The following is a 19,462-nucleotide window of genomic DNA, read 5'->3' on the forward strand; positions in this document are numbered from 1 at the left end:
TTTAGGTGTTACCCAGCAAGGTTAGCTTCTTGCTCAACTTCCTTCACCTTGAAGCACGTCTTGAGATGCTTTATCTCCTCAAACATGTTGAAGATGACCTTTTGGTCCTCCACACTCATCTCCAAGTTGTCATTCCCTATGTCCACAACACACTTTGCAGTCAGCATGAATGGCCGACCTTGAATCAAGGGGGTCTCAGCATCTTCTTCAATGTCCATGATTACAAAGTCCACCAGAAAGGTGAAGTGGCAGACTTTGACCAGGACATCTTCAACTACCCCTGAATGGTCTTGTGATGGAACGGTCTGCTAACTGGAGTATCATCCTTGTAGGAGCTATCTTCAGATTTTCGATTCTTCAGCACATGGACAGGAGCATCAACTTGATGTTTGGTCCTAAGTCAATGAGAGCCTTCCCTACAGACACATCCCCAATAGAGCATGGGGTGGTCAGGCTTCTTGGACTTTTTAACTTGTGTGGTAGCTTCCTCTAGATGCACTGTAATTGCCTTCTACCATTATGCTTTCATTGTTGATATATTTTCCTTTCTTTGTAAGGAGGTCCTTCAAGAATTTGGTATATAAAGACATCTGTTGTAGGGTCTCTCCAAAGGGAATGGTGATCTTCAGCTTCTTGAAGATGTCAAGGAAACTAGTAAAATATTGCTCATTCTCTTTCTTTGATGGCACCATAGGATATGGGACTTTCTTCACTGGGACTGATGGTATCTCCTTTTCAGCCTCCCGAGCTAAATAACTCTTGGTCTTAGTGATTAAGACCTTATCACCACTCTCCTTATTCTCATTTTTTTCTTTTTCACCCTCTTCTCTCTTTTTCTCCTCTCCTTCCTCATCACGCACATCCTCCAATACTCCCTCAATTCTCTTTTCCTTCTCGGCACTTTCCCTCCTAGTGAAAATTACCTTGCACTCCTCCTTGGGATTCTTCTCCGTGTCGGCCATAAAATTGCTTATGGATGTTTTAGCCAATTGCTTAGCTAATTGACCACCCACTTGTACCTCCAGATTCCTGTTGGCGGACTCAGTGCTCTTGTGATTTAACAAAGAAACCTGCATAAGCCGAGTCAAAGTGTCTTCTAGCTTGGTGGTTCTCTCATACAAATCAAGTCCTTGATTGAGAGGCTGATTAGATGAAACTCCTTGATTTATGTGGAAGTTATTCCCGGGGTGGGATCTCCAACCTTGGTCGTGATTTTGAGAGAAATTTCCCCCCTGATTGTATCTTGGAGGTCCTCCTTGATGAAATCCTTGACTATTCGGACTGGCCATGTAGTTGACTTCTTTGGATGCATCATCTTATGCCATGCACATGCTAGAGTCATGGGCCCCACCATATATGTTGCATCCCCCAATTTGCATGGCTGGGGATGGAGAAGGGTGCACTGCATGCAGCTGTTGAGGGAGCTTACTCAAAGTTTTTGTGAGGGTCTCTAATTTCTTGGCTAAGAGCTTGTTTTGAGCTAAGAGAGCATCTTGAGAAGTGAGCTCATGAATGCTTTTCTTTGTGGGTGCGTAGGCTCGATCATGGAGGATGGTGAGATCACTGGCTGCCATATTTTCAATCAGCTCTATGGCTTCTTCTGGAGTCTTCAATTTAATCTTTCCATCGGTGGAGGCATCCAGGAGCTCCTTGGAATGGGGTCGCAAGCCGTCAATGAATATGTTGAGCTGAACCGGCTCACTGAACCCATATGTAGGAGTTTTCCGGAGCAACCCATGGAAGCGGTCAAGTGCTTCACTCAATGATTCGTCAGGGAATTGGTGGAAAAATGAGATTTTCACTTTTACCTTAGTGGTCTTGGACTCTGGAAAGTACTTCTTTAGGAGCTTCTCCACCACCTCTTCCCATGTCCGTAGACTATTCCCTTTGAATGAGTGAAGCCATTTTTTCGCTTCACCGGCCAAGGAGAAAGAGAATAAGTTGAGGTGGATGGCATCTTCAGGAACTCCTGCTATCTTCATCGAGTTGCAGATCTCGATGTATGCGGCAAAGTGCACGTATGGATTTTCATTTGTTAGGCCATGGAATAGATTGCCTTACATCAGCTGGATGAGGGAATGTGGGTATGTAATGTTGACCACTTGAACTTTTGGTCTAACCATGTTGGTGAAGTACTGAGGGGTAGCAAAACTAGAGTAATCCTCTAGCGTTACCCTCTGTGAATGGCCTTCTTCCATGATGTGTTCTTTAAGGTTGGGATGTGGGTTGATCATAGGAAAGGAAGAGGATGATTCAGAGGATGAGGGTTCTCTCTCTCCTTGATTAGTCTGCACCTATTGTTGTTCTCTCCTTTTTCTTGCAACGTTGTTCCTTCTACGGGTTACTTTAAAGGGAAATTAAAGGGAAAAGTAAGAGGCAAGAAGATAAGAAAAATAAACAATATTTTAAATGCAAAAGATGACTTCAGAATGCAAATGTGTTGGGGCCTAGCATGTCAAAATTACTTGTGATGCAGTGTTAGTAATTTTTCTCTATCTAATGTTATCCCAGTTTTCACCCACATATACTATGATACTCTATCTTTGGTTCCCCGCATGAAAAGCCTAGTTTATCTATTTTCTCTCCCAAATTCCTTTGCAAACATAAAATAATAAATTGCATTAAGATTAAAGATGCATAAAATAGGCTAAACAAACATCACTCTATTTCTAGCAATGATTTCATTTAGATGCCCTTTCTCAGTTCTTTAGAAAATCATCATTTTCCAATGCATTACTTCCTAAACAATCAGGAACAATAAAGCACAGAAAAGAACAATAAAAACTGGAATTGCATTAAATAGATTTTAAGGAAGAGTTACATTACAAGAGGTTGGCCTACCAGGCTCCCAACAATAGGGGTTTAGCCTCTCATAGTCATGAGAGACTTTACACTTTATGAGTTGATGTGGATAGAAGAAGAACAAGGATGGTTAAAGGAAGAGAAGGGGGAATGGCTATAGAAGGAGGATTTCCCCTATTAGAGATGCTCAGGCTTTGGATGTATTCATTAGAGAGCTCTAAGTCTCAATTTGTCTTTCTTTTTTGCTTCGTACTCTTTTTATAGAATTCTTCAAGGCTTTTTCTTCATGATTTTGCATCAATTTTTCCTCCAAGGCACTTGCAATTTCCTTCTTTTGATTCCTGTTGGTAAAAAATTACAATGATGTTAAAATCCTCATTATTTCATTAAAAACAACAGTAAAGTAGAGGAATTATAATCATTCCAGCCAAAATTGACTATCAATTAAACCCAAATTTTGCAGTTATCATTTGGTTTTTTTGAATTTGTTAATTGTAGGTGTTTGGCACCACCTACTAGAAGATATAATCTATTGTATACTTTTTAGAATGGTCTTTCATCTCTCTTGGAATCCTTTGGACTACAAACATTATTTTAATGTTTTCCTCATCTTTCTTTTAGTTTTTCTATGACAACTTTTTGTATTTTTAGTTAACCTATCATGCATTATTGGAGGGTTGGATTGTTTATTTGTTATTTATATATTGTGGTGTTTCAATTTGGTTGGAATTGGAAAGGTTAAGATGGTTTTGATGATATATATTTCAGGTAAGTTCAAGCACCGGTACTGTGCTGTGCTGCCTTACCTGCATTTCCTCCATAACGGGCTACTTCCACTCTAAGTCAGCGAGGAAATTTAAGGTTCAAGAGAATATTGTTTTACTTGTATTTGACTTAATGATTTTAGGAAAATAAAACAATATTGTTGATTTGTTTCATGCTTTTTAAGCAGAAACTCTATCATTATGTTTCATTGGTTCACTTTAATAAATTTCTGCTTTAAACTTAAGCCTGCTTTTTTAATTTCTGCTTTTTTAGTTGAGCCTGCTTTTTTAATTTCTACTTAATTTAGGATTCAAATCTTACAAACTCCATGGATTTCAGGGCATGGATCTTTAAATTATATTTCAATTGTTGTATCTTTATTTTGTTGGAAGTTGGATTCAATAGGTTCACAATGACCTGTAGGAACTTAGCTCGGGTGATATTGATATGACTCCTGATCTGGTGAATTTTGGCACAAGGTCCTTTGACTAATTTTCCATTACTCATTATAAATAAATTAGAGAGAAAGATTTCAACACTTTGTAAAGTGGGATTGTGTGTGTGATGATGATATTTGGTTTATAATGTCAGTAACTATTTATAGACTTTGGCATCGGGCGTTCCTAAATTGGAATGTGTATTATCGATATAGGGGATCTTTCAATTAAGAAGATCCATCAACTTGAGATGAAGAGAAAGAAAGGTCTATCTATTTTTTTTTAGTTATTCAGTTAAACCAATGATTCGTTATTGGAGCATATAACAACAACCATGTCATCTAGGAAAAGCCATCTTTTTCTCAACAATGTCTTTGTCATTTGATCCAATAGCGCTTTGTTAGATAGGAATAGATTTGATAAATATTGATAACTCTCGAATAGAGTATTAGAACGAAAAAATCCATTAGATAATGAACTATTGATTCTAAGCAATCTCTGACAAATAGTTCGACTAATTGGGATTGTGTGTGTGATGATGGCCAAGCTGTGACATGTGAAGATAAGGACATTCCTCTTTCAATTATTTATGATTATATGACTCTACAATTTGTTTCAAGTAATGATCAATCAATCTGCACTACAGTCCTTAGAGTGACCAAGGTTGTTTACGACTTCTCTTTGATATGCATTTCTATCTCATTTTTATTTGATCTCTTTAAGTTAATTATACCTGTCAAAGGTTTTGACAAATATTCTTCAAGGGAAATGAAGTAGCATTTGACTGTGAATTCTCTGATCATTTAAATCATGCACTTCTTTAAGGTTGGGAAAGTTATAATCATATGCATTATTCCTAATTCCCACTACTTATGTTTTGTGGGTCCATCATTGTATGTTGTTAAATTATGAACATATTGTTAGTATGATAACATATATACTACAAAATGAAAGTATGGTTTGTCTCATATTGTTACTATGATAACAGATATACTAAAAAACGAAAGTATCCAGTTGAGCAGTACATAAAGGTGTTAAAGGATTACACCAAACCAAGAATCAATATCGACTAGAAGCTTCTGTTGTTGAAAGATATGTTGCTAAAGAAGCTATTGAATTTTGTTCCCAGTACATTGAAACAGTTAAAGTTGTTGGGCTTCCTGAAACTCGTCATGATCGGACATGGGGAGGTAAGGGTACACGAGGATACAATGTTGTAACAATGATTCGAAAAAATGTCTTACAAGTGCATTTGTATATCTTGAATAACACATAAGAGGTTCTTCCTTACATACACACTCACAAAAAAGTATCTGACAGCTATTCACCCAAAAATGAACATGATGAAAGTGTTGCAAGAGCATAATAGAACTTTCATAAATTGGTTTAAAGAAATAATCTTCACTGATGATAATGCTTCCAAAACATTAAGATTGTTGGTTGTTGGCCTAACTCTTAATGTCCCCACTTGGAAGGGATATGATATCAACAATTATTCATTCTATACAAATTCATAAGATGATAAAAGTAGTGTGCAGAATAGTGGGGTGAGTGTTGAGGCTGATTTTGAACACTTTTGTAGAGCATCAAATAACAACCTGATTCGAGTCTCAATGCCTTACTTTGGAATCATTGAAGAAATTTGGGAGCTTGGTTATATTCAATTAAGAGTGTCTATTTTTAAATGTAAGTGGGTTAATAGAAATACCGGTGTGCATCGAGATCAATTGGTATTTACTTTAGAAGACCTTAATAAGGTGGGTTACAAGGACAAACCTTTCATTATGGTAGAACAAGACAGGCAGGTGTTTTACGTCCAAGAACCGTGTGATTCAAGATTGTTAGTGGTTCTACGACAAAGACCAATTGGTATCAATGACCACAATGATTATTCAACACTTGACATTTGTGAGACACCTACTTTTTTCACAAAAATGCCTTCTATAATTGAAGAAAACGAGGTGGATGACATATGTGCAAATCACAATGATCATGATGAAGGTTTATGGGAGAACATTCGTACGTAACTGCGTTGTATTAAAGTAATGTTTATCATATTAAATTATTTGTAACCAATTTATTTAATGTGCATATTTACAATTTTTTACTTATATGTTATTTGTAATCGATGTAGATTAATGAATTTCTTTTATTTGCACAAGGTCATGGGAACATCGCCAAGGTCCCCTCCACATTCAGCTGATCATTCAGAGCCTACGTCTAAGAAGAGTAGACAATCCACACGGCTAAGAAGGTTGACTTTAAGAATCTTGCATCAGCCCAAACCAACAATTATAACCTGATGTAAACCCATTTGCACAAGGGTTGAAGATGGATCTTCAAAGGTTTTTCTTTCCTTTTTTTTTTATGAAATTTATTGAATGAGAGAGGAAGTGGCGAGTTTATGGAGGGTTGAATGTAAGGTATTTGGTTCAAAGTTTGAATGTGTTTGGATGGAAAATGAAGATGATAACAATAGTGTTCAAGTAGGATTAAAGAATGAAGGTTTAGAAAGATGAAGAAGGAGAATGAAGAAGGGGGTTGGAAGAATCACTCCTCTGGAATTGGTGTCACACACAAGGTGGTATTCCTTGATAAACCAATTTCTTGAATCACTCAAGTAGCTAAGGAGATTCACTCTTACACGTTAGAAGGTGATTAAAAACTCAAATTCAAGGTCTGTTTTTTTTATTAGAAAATGTGCAGCCTATAAATAGGAATGACATCAAGTTGGTTACACAAGTGAAATGATCACCAATAACAATAATTGATGGTGTCATTAAACCTAATTAAAACTAGAATTGATAACAACAATTGATGGTGTCATTATACCTAATTAAAACTAGAATTAAGACACATAAACATATGGAAAATTGTGCAACTCCTTGGTCAGCCAAGAGGCAGCCACAATCCTAGAGTTTTCATCTTATTAAACCTTAATTTCTTTAAATTAAAACAAGCCCATAGGTGGTGCAAATCCCAAGAGAATTGATAGCCACTTTAACACAAGTTTGGGCCTTTATTTCAACTAACAAAATGCTAATAAAACCACTCAACAAAAGTGGCACCCTCTACTCTTCTTGGAACATGGTGCAATTAACAATCTGAAGCTTTTCCACTTGTAACTTGAGCCTAAATTCAAATAGCATGGTTAACACTTGTTGAAGAGCTTCCTTGGCCTTCTTTGTTCTAGCCCTTGCCATAGGTCCTCCTAGTCCTTCTAAAGGTTCCTTGCCCTTATTCCTTGCCTTGTCCTCATCATAACTGATCCTACAATTGGGAAAGGATCAGGCCCACAAAAATAGAAGTTCCATAACTGTCTGGGGTTGTAGCTCGAGAAAAGATTCTTATTGTACATAACAATTGGAAATATGTATCATAATCTCTAAAGGACCTAATATGGGATGACATTTTGGTAAGTCCACTTAATAGGGAGGTGTATTTTATTTTCTGTTATCAACACTTGAAAATGTTGACATGCACTAAATGTTACACAACAATATGTTATGCAGACTAAATTTGATATCCCAAAAGCTCCAAATGCCAAAAAGAAGGTCATGTCCATGGTGGCCGCTAGATTAAGGTAATTTAAGTCTACCCTGACCACTAAATTTGTGTATGCTGACACTGAAGGTCAAGATAAATAAGATCATTTTGTAAAATATAGTCTAAATCAACAAACTTGGGAGGAATTTGCTGCAAGCTGCAAGACACCAAACTGGAAAGTTAATGTCCATGTCTTTTACTTTAAATTCCAATTCAAATATATCATTTCATTTGACTTAATTAGATGGAAATACTTTATCGTGTATGACAGGAAATTAAGAAAAAAGCACAGAAATTCAAAAATACAATGACTACCTGCACATACTGTCTTGTAGGGGTTATGATTTGCTTAAAAAAGAAGCTATTAGACGAAAAAACGAAGAAAAGACAACAAGATGCAATGTTGAATAAGAATACACCATTCTGTGAGGACCCTCCATCTCCCATTGAAAGACATGTCAAATGGAAGTTGGCCCACACAAAGCAATATGGGCAGATGACATCTCAGGCGACACAAGAAATATCTGATAAAATTATGAGTTCATGCTTAACATATAATTTCAAAAATGTTTTTTTTTTTTTTGTATAATAACAATTTTATCATTTGATATTTGTGTATGTTGTGCTTGTTATAGGACTCATTACAAGAACAGACAACATAGGGTACCTTTGTTCCCTATGGTCGTGATGACATACTCAATACTGCCATTGGCAAATTGGAGCACCCAAGTCGTGTTCGTGCAGTAGGGTCTGGTATGAAAATTAGTCAATACTATGGAAGGGCATCACGTGGCTCCAACAGTTCCTCTACATCCATCACCCAACAAAAACTGGCTGAGATTATTGGAAGCCTTAAGGAAGAGTGGAGGAATGAGTTGGAACAAGAAAACAAATAGAGCATAGAGAAAATGAAGCAAGAGTTGAAGCAGGCGATCAAAATTGAGTTATCCCAAAGGGGATTATAGTACTCACCCCCAATTGAGGCAGATATACAATTATTAGGTGCATGTGTGAGCACAAAGGGGAACAATGGTAAAACTGCTGTCAATCCATCAAGGGAAGAACATGTTGCTCATGTGATACCGACTATAGGGTTTGTATATGCAAGGTGATGGTGGCCTTGGGAAAAATATATGAGAAGGGTTTACCACACACAGCGTGGCATATCCAGATGATGTGGTAAGGGTCAATGTTGAAAAAGTTTTTGACGGTGATGTTCAAGTGTCATTTTCGACATTAGAAATTAAGTATGTCAGGCAGACCCTTTACACATTCATTGCATGGCCAACAAATCTTGTTAAAATTGTATCACATGAGATAATTTTTATTTTGTTTAACATGTATTAAGACAATCGTAGATTGATATAAATTAGTTACTAAAATTACTTTAATTCTTATTTTCATTAACCATATAGGATTCATATATTACTCCAAACAAAGTGGTTGAACCTGTTCAAAGGTCAAATAATGTTGTTCTAGATGATTCGTTGCATCACTTGATTAGGACCATGTGTGACATTTACGAGAAGCCTGTTGAGCTATTGTGGGATGGGACTAAATTTAGGATTCCAAATGTAGATGCATCCTTCTTCTTAACATATTATGATGTAAATGAAATAATATCAGGTGACAAATGTTTAAACATAGTTATACTACAATTATGGATGATGTAAGTAAATTTCATATCATTGACTAATAATTAATATTCCTTATGATATACATCATTAACAATTTTCATTTCAAATGTTCAAAATAGATTTATGGATGAGTGAAGTTCAAGCTTGGGTCATGGTTTGGTGTATGGATTCCTTGAGCCTCAATCTATACACAATGCAAATGATAGACATGTTGAATGACAACATTACATTGAAACATGGGTGAAGGAATCCCAACAAGGGGTCTACCTAGGAGCTTACTTGAATCAATAAGTAAAATTTATGCAAATGCTTGTAAGAGAAATATGTGCATTATATGTACCTAATTATTGTTGAATTCAGGGCCCATTGGCAGCTGGTTGTTCTATGTCATAGGAACGTTGTTGTTGTCTGGTTCTGTTCGTTGCGTAAGAAGCTTGATATTCATATCAAAGCTGCAATTAACAAGTTAAGTTTTATATTATAACTCATTTAATGTAATGTAAACTTGGATTGATAAATAGTTTTGTGCTCCTATATAAGTTGATGTTTTTCTAACTGATACAATGAAGACTTTAAAGACTACTGTGGATGGTAAAACTGATCAAGCTGCACCTCAGTGGATTGAAGTAAAGTTTAGTCATTTAATGCATCCTTATTTCAAACTAGTGATGTTTTGTAACTTTATAATCGTCAGATTCAATTATTTTCTCATATTGAATGTAGAGTCATGCTCAAAGTGGAGGGTATGAGTGTGGCTATTATGTCATGCATTGGATGTGGAATATAGTAAGCGGTGGTTTGAAGAATGACTGGACCATGGTATATTTACTTTAACAAGTTTAACTTATTAGTTAACTATCACTTTTTATTCATTTTACAAGTACGTGACTAATTTGTATATTTCATATTTTGTAGTGGTTTTGTGATTGCACACCATTAGACATCAAGAGCATAACAACAATTCGCAAGAAATGGGTAGCCTATTTTATAAAAGTTAAAGACATCCGATTTAGAAAGGTTTGGATGATATAGGACAAAGCACTGTGGCGTATTTGATGATTATTGAGAACATTATAAACAATTTTGTACAATTATTTGAGATTAAATAATAATAATGTTTATCTCATTTTATTTGTACCAAAGCCCTTAGACAATGCATTGTATTCGCAATGGGTAGTTGCGTCGATAGGATAAATGTCTTTTGTACGACCAACCTGCCCATTTTGCAGGTCATTGTCAAGATAAGAATTTGGATAGTCGTGATGATACACCAATTGACATCAACAAATATCAGGTTCGACAACTACACTCATGTATGTTGATTTGATGATTTTGATTTTTCCATTTTATTTATTGCCAATTTTAAGTAATTAATACTATTCATTATTTCTTAACATGTCAATGTTGCGTCAAATTTATAAATCTCAATGGGAGGGTGGACCAATGTCTAAGCACTTCTAAGTTTACCAAGTTCATGATCGTTGTTAGAAAGAGGTACATGTCTGCCCAAGAGCTTCTAAGTTCAACAAGTATACCAAGGTACTATCTCACCAACAATGTTATCCAATATAGTGGATTATTGGCTTTCCAGCATATTTCGTAATATGAGGAACTACTATATGCTCGAAAACTTAACCCTGTGGAAGATACCTTTTATGAGTTGAAAACAGAAGACTATGTCGTTATCATAGTGATACTAATGATAGATTTGCTAGAAGACCTGTTTTACCAAGGTTTGCATTATTTTCATATCAATTGAACTTAAGTTAAATTTCTATTAGTATATTGGTATTTTTTCTATTAAAATACTTCTTTTGTTTTTTCTTCAAATTTCTTGTAGGACACCAAAAGAAGTGTTGGCTGCTAAAGGTGTGAAGCCAACATTGTTTCCCAACCTTAATACTCTTGCACTTGTTGAGGTGTGCAAAAATCTCTTTACATTGGAGAATTTGTCATGACATAGGATAAATCCAATATAAATTTTTCAGTTGTTTGGCACAAGTTTATGTATGCACATAAACTTTGTCTATAAAATTTGAAACAGATTCTAAAAAAGTTATTATTCTTGTCAATCAAGGTTACTAAATGTAGGGTTCAGTCCTAGGGGTTGAACTATGCTGATATAATGTGAAACAATATATGGGAATAAGAACCAAGGGCTTTTTTACTTTTGTCTTTGATTTCTTCTGTAATCTAATTTTTCTGCCCATTCTTCAAAATTTAAGTGAAGTTGGGAAATAGAAATGAGGAAAGCATTTTGCTAATTATTATACTATTGAGTATCTTCTCTGCATTACAACATTACCTGATTTTTCACAAATACAACACTTAAAGGCTCTGTAAGTTATTAACATTTCAGTATAAGTACATTTGTCAGTGGAAATAAAATAAGCCATTTGATATGTGCTATCTTGCAACAATTTGTTAGGGAATAGATTCTAAGATGAAATTCCTTCACTTCTCACAGAAAGATCAAATAATGGTTCACTTTCATTAAGGTTTGTTTTTGTTTGAATCATGGTGTTAATAAGTTACTCGCTAACCTAAGCTTCATTGTTGGGAACCTACTTTTCCTTGTAACTTCTTTGTTTTTCTTTCCTTTATATGACCATAGTGTGCATGGAAATGTGGATCTATGCCAGATACAAATGAGTAAAGTTGTAGCAAGTCATCATTATGCCATGGTGGGAAAGGAACCATTATGGTGGACTATTTTTGGTCCATTGCTCATTCTCATTTTTCATCAAAGATAAAACATGTAACTTGTTTTACTGAATACTAGTAGTTAGAAAATTGCAGGTCATTCCATGAAATTATTTTTTACTTTTATCTTTCCCCCTCCATCACTCAAAGAAACTAATAAAATTTGTATACTGATTAATGAGTTAGTCAACCCATGGACCATCATGGTTCCCCCTTCTATTGATAACATTTGTATGTTGATTAATGAATTAGTTAACAACTATCCTCCCTCCAGTTGATAAAATTTATCTGTTGATTAATGAATTAGTCAACTAATGGTCACATTGGCCTTGATTCATTTCAGAACATGCTTCATAATGGGAGTTTATAAGGGAACTCAAGGGTTGGTCGTGATAGCTAACCTACAGTTAAGAGAGTTTATATTATTATCAAAAAGAGGGGCAGCTGGAAATAACCTCCCAACTAACTGAATACAAATGAAAGAGATAGTTAGGCCATGGCTATATAAGGAGTAGCTGGGCAAGAGAGGGAATAGTTCTAGAGTAGGAAGTCTTATGAGGAGAGTTCAGGGTTTTAGTACCCTGGGAGTCATTTTATTCTTTTCATCCCACATCTTAGTTCTTATGGATTGGATGTACTGAATGGAGCCATTTTTCTCTTTGTTCTGCATTCATATCATTTTGTTTTTTCCTATTTGCTCAACCAGTCTAACCAGCTTCCTGTTGTAGTATGGTCCAATACATGCATGGAGTCTAAATTGTAGAAAAACCTTGTTTGAAACTTGGCCTACCATTTTATGTATTGCCATTGGGGACTTAAAATTCTTGGTCACAGGTTCTTAATTGTTGAAAAAAATGCTGAATTGGTTTGGGGCTTATTCTATTTTCAGACTAGTAGATCAAATTGTATTTGTAAAACTTTCGATTGTTAAGACCTGATGCGAAACCTACATTGAGAATAGTTTTCATGCATCTCCTCAAATAGTTTTCTCTGAAGATTCTATTAAGGAACTTCACCTATGCTTTTATAAGGACTTCTAGGTTTCAAATTTTCTCTACGTTGTAATATATTTAGACTTAAGAAACTAAAATATGTGAAGATTTTTGTCTTATTTACTGTAGGAGTTTGGCATATTTAGATATCAATTGATGTGGTAATAGCTAATTAGTTCAGTCTGTGGTACTTGTTATTTATTTTTAACTATTCATATCAGTATTGTACACTCTGGTGAAAATTTGAAGTAATATTGCAAAATTTTGCGTGGGTTTGAAGAAATATGCAATGAAGCAAGCCAACATTTTTGGGTTTCAGTTGTTATACTGTTTGGCTCAGTGCACACCGGATCTGTCCTACGAAAACTACAGAAGTTGTCTGAGTGGTGTGATAGGAGACCTTTCTTGGTGCTGTCAGGGAAAGCGGGGAGGAAGGGTTCTCTATCCTAGGTGTAATGTCAGGTACGAGCTCTACCCTTTCTACCATGTCACTGCTTCCCCTCCTTCACCTTCACCTTCACCACCAACACTTCTTCCTCCTTCAACTTCACCAATTTCCCCAGGTAATTTATAATATTTTCACTTAAATTCAATTACACTTATTAGCAAAGTAGTAAAACGTTCTTTTCATGTTTTCGAATGGGATGTGTGTAGGAAGCAGTGGGATCTCAGCTGGAACAATTGTTCCAATTGTGGTTCCAATTACGATTGTTGTGCTTATATTTATAGTTAGAATTTGTTTCTTGAGTAGAAGAGCAAGGAAGAAGCAGCAGGATTCTGTAAAGGAAGGACAAAGTAAGGATCCACCAAAATATTAGAGATACTATTTTTTTTATGAATGATTTTACCTTATGCATTTGATTTGGCTTTTTAGCTGCGTATGACATCACCACTATGGACTCCTTGCAATTCGATTTCAGCATAATTGAAGCAGCCACAACACAAGTTCTCTGTGGATAACAAGTTGGGGAAAGGTGGATTTGGTGAGGTTTACAAGGTATGGTACTAGTGTACTTTTTTGTTTCTATGCAAGAAGGAAATAAGGTCCATCTACATATATTTCATTTGATTTAATTTGAAAAATTCAAGGCACTCTTCTGAGTGGACAAGTAGTAGCTATCAAGAGACTCTCCAAAAGCTCTGGACAAGGTGGAGAAGAATTTAAGAATGAAGTGCTGGTGGTTGCCAAGCTTCAACATAGAAATTTAGTCAGGCTTCTTGGGTTTTGCTTGCAAAGAGAAGAAAAACTACTTGTTTATGAATATGTGCCCAACAAAAGTCTCGACTATATTCTCTTTGGTAGGACCATCTTTCTGAATTTTGTGTTATACTTCACATGCCTGCTTTGATTTTTTTTTTTTTTTTTTTGTTTCATGTTGGTCTGTTCAATATATACATAATAATCGATCACAATTCAAGAAGCTATGCGTAAAAATTAGGACATTTATTCGTTGGCCAAATAATAAATTGCATATTTTCTTCATGCAATCAAAGTGTCGCAATGTTTCTTCTAAATTACCACATTTTTATTTGAAACTTTTCATATGACTTGAATATTTTGTCCAATTTCTAGATCCTGAAAAGCAAAGGGAGTTGGATTGGGGGAGACGTTACAAGATTATTGGAGGGATTGCTCGAGGTATTCAATACCTTCATGAAGATTCTAGGCTTAGAATTATACATCTTTATCTTAAAGCTAGTAACATATTGTTGGATGGAGATATGAATCCAAAAATCTCAAATTTGGCATGGCAAGAATATTTGGAGTCGACAAACTCAACAAAACACCAGCAGAATAGTAGGGACTTAGTAAGTGCAAATTTCGTATCTTCCTTGGAGCACCTGTATTTGTAGAATCACTTTTTAAAAAATCTTGTCCCAAATATGTTAGCTTGCAGGAGCCGGTATTAGTGAGTAAGTTCAATACAAACTTCATCTTTATACTGGTAGATGTCTATTGTTGTTAAAGTTGCTCTTAACCACCAAACTCATTTGCTAAAAGTTACATATTAGTGACTGTACTGAAGCGTATGTTTCGAAACTAGTTAAAATTGTATTGAACTTTGTGGGTAAATCTAAAACTAGTTGTCTTGGCATGGAATTGGTCAGATAATTTTATGTCAATTGATTTAAAGTATGAAGTTTACACTTGGCTATGGTAGGTGGACACAGGTTGACATTTGTTTATATTGATGTTTCTTTTGTTTGATTGATTATCAACATGTACACTTAACCATGCCAATTGTGACTTGATTGATACATATGGTTGTTGTTTGTTTTTTGATTTATATATATGGATCCTTTGCTATTTTGGAACATCTCAACAAGAAACTTCATTTCATTTTAATTCACTTTTCCACCAACATTCTAGATTGTAGTACGAGAAAGAAAGCAGTTTATTTTTCTTCTGGCAAAAGACATTTCATTGAAGAGCAAAATGAGTGGAACTAGGGGTGCCATAAGAAATCCTCCAAATAACGCTCAATACACCAACAGAAAAAATGCAGAAAGTGGTTATGTGTTGAACTAAGTATGAAGCAAGGTTTCCCCATCTATGCAAATCCAAGACACCCTTGATACACCAACAGAAATAATGCTCAATACACAAATAACTTTGGGAGCAAAGAAATCACTTTAAAACAAACACCCTTGAAGCAGTCCTGGACATAATACAACAGGGAAGGCAACAAACTACTTTGGGAGCAAAGAAATCACTTTAAAACAGTTGTGTGTCCTTCTCCAACTGCCCCATAATCCTTACCCTCTCTCGTAGATCACCTTGGTGAAAAATAAGTAATACAATTCATTTTATTTTTTTTGTAAGAATAGTAGCAATTATGGCAATTAGATTGAATGCTGCTAAAATTTGTCAATACTACCTCAAGCTTACTTGAGGAAGATACATATGGTATATATCCTGGATATTCAAAGTTGAATGTTTTCAAACTGCCAAGTATACCTAACAACGGGGGCTTAACACATGCCCAGGTGTAAGGGAACTAACAATATGTATAACAGGAGGATTCCTAAATATCCATGCATCTTTTAGATCACTGGGATTTTTTAATGAAGTGTTTAACTTAATCACTAAATTTTTTTTACCTCTAATTCAAAATCATAGTGGAAAATAGACATACTTATAGGTGATTAGAAAGCATATCTTTCCTTTAAAAGAAGGAGTTGTTTTTCTCTCAGTTTTAGTATGTACTCTGTAATTAGTAATCTGTTGTTATTTGATGGTTGTCTATGTTACTGCTTATTGTTAACTATTCTACTTACTTGATTGAATTTTTTCTTTTTTTTTGAACATAATAGTTTTTAAGATGATAATTTTTTTTATCCAGTGAATTTCTCCCAAAATTGTGTGAAACAACAATTATTACATTCGATTAATAGAATCCATTGCAATTGATTAATTTCATAATTATCTTTGCGTCTGTAGGGCACAATTAATGGGCTTCAAAGTCGGGACTATATATGATGATGTAGCTGTTTAAGGTAATGGTATTGTACTTCTATTTGTAAATTTTAATTTTTACCTTGCATTGTCCTGATTCTGTGCACCTTGGCTTTGGAGACAATTGGATCCATTCTATGGTTTCGAGACCATTAAATTTAATTTCAAGACTCGTCATTTAGAGTTTACTTTCTCCTTTGCATTTTTGGTGTTCTTCTTGTTTTTGACTAATTAGCATTTTTCCTAAGGGCAACTGGTGCTTCAAAAAAATATTCTTGCTTTGAACTAGATATTCTTGCATCAAGAGTGCCTTAGATGTATAAAAATAAATATTTCTACGAAGTAAAATAAACACAAATGTTAATTTTAACAGCATGAAATTATGATAGAATCACACGACCTATCAAGTGCTCATGATATTAATTTGTGCATATAGCTTCACTCTGTTTGGTTCCTTACTTTCAGTTATCATAACATATATTGGTTGTATTGTTCAATGGAAACCTTTTATATAAGAAGTATTCTGTTTGAATTTTCATTATTGATTGGTTGTAGGTGTCAAGCGTATTCTTTTCAATGGTGTAGGTTATCAGGTGCAAAGTGTGACTACTATAACAATCCATTGTGAATTTAGATAAGGTCTATATTTTACACACAAATTGACGATTTTTACTTAAGAATCATCTTTGAATGAGACTTTTTTTTAAGACGATTTTTTATGGAATCATCATTATTCATCAAAACTTTTAATATTGTTGGTTTTAAAGACGGTGTTGAATTGTCTTTGAATATACTTTGGAACCATCTTTGAATGTTGCTTTTGTAATAGTGTAACTTAATTTCAATTGATTTAAATCAAAGCTGATGAAAAATTATCCATGATGTGTTTGATTAAATTATTAGATTCCTTTTGAAAAAAAACAGTTGTATTTCATTTTCGTCTTCTATTTATCAATACTATCCAGATACCCTGCAAATGATATGACACCAACAACTCCAATCTAAAGTTTGGGGTCAGATAAAGTTAAATTTGGAAAACTAAAATAGAAAATAAATATTTTGCTTTGTAGAGAATCTGGATTCAATAGTGAACATTCTATCATGTACCAAAGGCTTAGAAGGAAGCTTTAGGAAAGCAATTAAAAAAAGGTTTAGAGGAAAATATACAACAGTAGAAAAGGAAAGGAGTGAACTAAAAGTTTTTTGGAGTACTATTTAAGTACATAGCCCTATAAAACGTTAGTGGTTTGCACAGTCAATTTTTTTATTCTGTGTGTGCGCGTGTGTAAATTTTCAAGGATAAGGCTTTTGATGTTATTGTTGTAGTGCATAGATTCATAGAAAGAAAATATCAGTGCAATTATTATTTTTCTACCGTTATACAATTTTTTTCAAAATCATATTCCTTGAACAAAGAAACTTATTTATTTAGTTGTACATTTCATGTTTGTTATGCCATCACCCAAAATATAAATTGTGCATTATATCACAAATTAACCAGGATATGTAAAGATCTGTATACTTATCAATTTAACATGGCAATGCTTTATATACCTTGAGAGCATCATACACTTCTGGATCAATTGCTGAATGGAAAACAAAAAAATATCTTAGATCAGTTAGCTATTTGATAAAAGATATAACTAGGTTCACCTGAGAAGGCAAGACATTGACCATTACATAGGATTAGCCCTGCAGAATGAATAAAAAATAATATAAACTTTCTGGGTGTTGATTATCTCTCTCCAAATTCATATACATCAATCTAGTTCTAATTGTATATTGGTTTCAAAGGGAGAAAAACTTTAATAATAGGAAACTTTATGGACCTATACCTTGGGGAGGGGGAGTAGAGGGACCAAAACCCAAATGAGTAAAAACTACTAGGACAAAATTTAAACTACTAGGGACCAAAACTCTAATTGTACATTGTTGACAATTATATAATTATACGCATAAATCTTTTTTAAAAACGCATATAGACAATGAATGCTATCTGTGTACACACGGATAACTTATTAGTTACATCATAAAAAAATTAAAATGACAACTACAAAAATTTACAGCCATGAAATCCAATGAATAAAATCATACATGCCAAATGAGTAACCATATCAACATGACATTATATAATTGTCATGGTAGCATATTAAATTTTTTTACAATTAAAAATGGAGAGAAAAAGAAAATTTTAAATTAAAAGAATAATAAATGTGTGATATTCACACAATTTTTTATAATTTTTTTATTTGAACTCAATCAAACCATAGATTAAATTGTATGATTACAATTGAAATTTAGAGACTATAATTATAGAATTAAGTTATTAATTTAACAAAGACAAAATATTGTCAAATCATCAAGTGTAAGTTTTAATGTTAGTAACTTCCCCCTTAAGATCGTGAGTATCATCATTTAGTTGATAGAGGTAGAGGAAGTTAGGTGATGAAAAAATCCGGAATCTAACAAGAAGAGAGTACACGACATACTCAAAAAACTCTTCCTTGCACACATGGACAAAAAACAAAAAAACATTTTCTTTTAATTTCGATAATAATAACAATCAGATTATTTTATTTATTATTTATTAAAAAACACACAGACGTGGAGTTAAAATAGAATAGAAGATTATCAGAGTTATAGTGTCGTCGTTCTAAGAAAAAATTGAATTTAATAAAAAAAAGATAAAATTTAAGTATAATATTAAATTCAATATTATTTGATTATTTTAACATCTATTCGTAGTGGAAAAGTTATTTAAAATTTTATATTATTGACTATACTTAAATTCAATATCAAGGAATTTAAATCAGTTAGTTAAATAATGTGTGTTAGTTGTTATAAACTCCTTAACACCTAAGTTTGATTTTTATGTTAATAAACAATGTTTTAAAAAAAACATATATATAAGTATATTTTTTTATATAAAACAATGTCATTTTGATATTTGGTATGTACCAAAAACGATCTATATACATCAATTATCCTATCGTTCATTTTAGTTTTTGGAATAATTTTAAGTATTAGGCTCAATCTCTCAATGCCACAAAAGTCATATGTTGCAAAGTTTATTTTTAATAAAAAAAAAATTGTTTTCAAAAAGCTTTTACACTAGGTTGATAT

The 19,462-nt window shown here is 34.0% G+C and overlaps 1 long non-coding RNA gene across 1 annotated transcript; it reads left to right on the forward strand.

Annotated features, from left to right (window-relative positions):
- The first annotated feature begins 13,794 nt into the window (after positions 1 to 13,794).
- Positions 13,795 to 14,585, forward strand: LOC114408187. The gene is made up of 3 exons (XR_003665843.1): positions 13,795 to 13,879; positions 13,972 to 14,181; positions 14,456 to 14,585. It is a non-coding gene; the product is annotated as an uncharacterized LOC114408187 (long non-coding RNA).
- Positions 14,586 to 19,462: the final 4,877 nt, after the last annotated feature.

Source organism: Glycine soja, chromosome 4 (genome assembly GCF_004193775.1).
Source record: "Glycine soja cultivar W05 chromosome 4, ASM419377v2, whole genome shotgun sequence".
Taxonomy (NCBI): Eukaryota; Viridiplantae; Streptophyta; class Magnoliopsida; order Fabales; family Fabaceae; genus Glycine; species Glycine soja.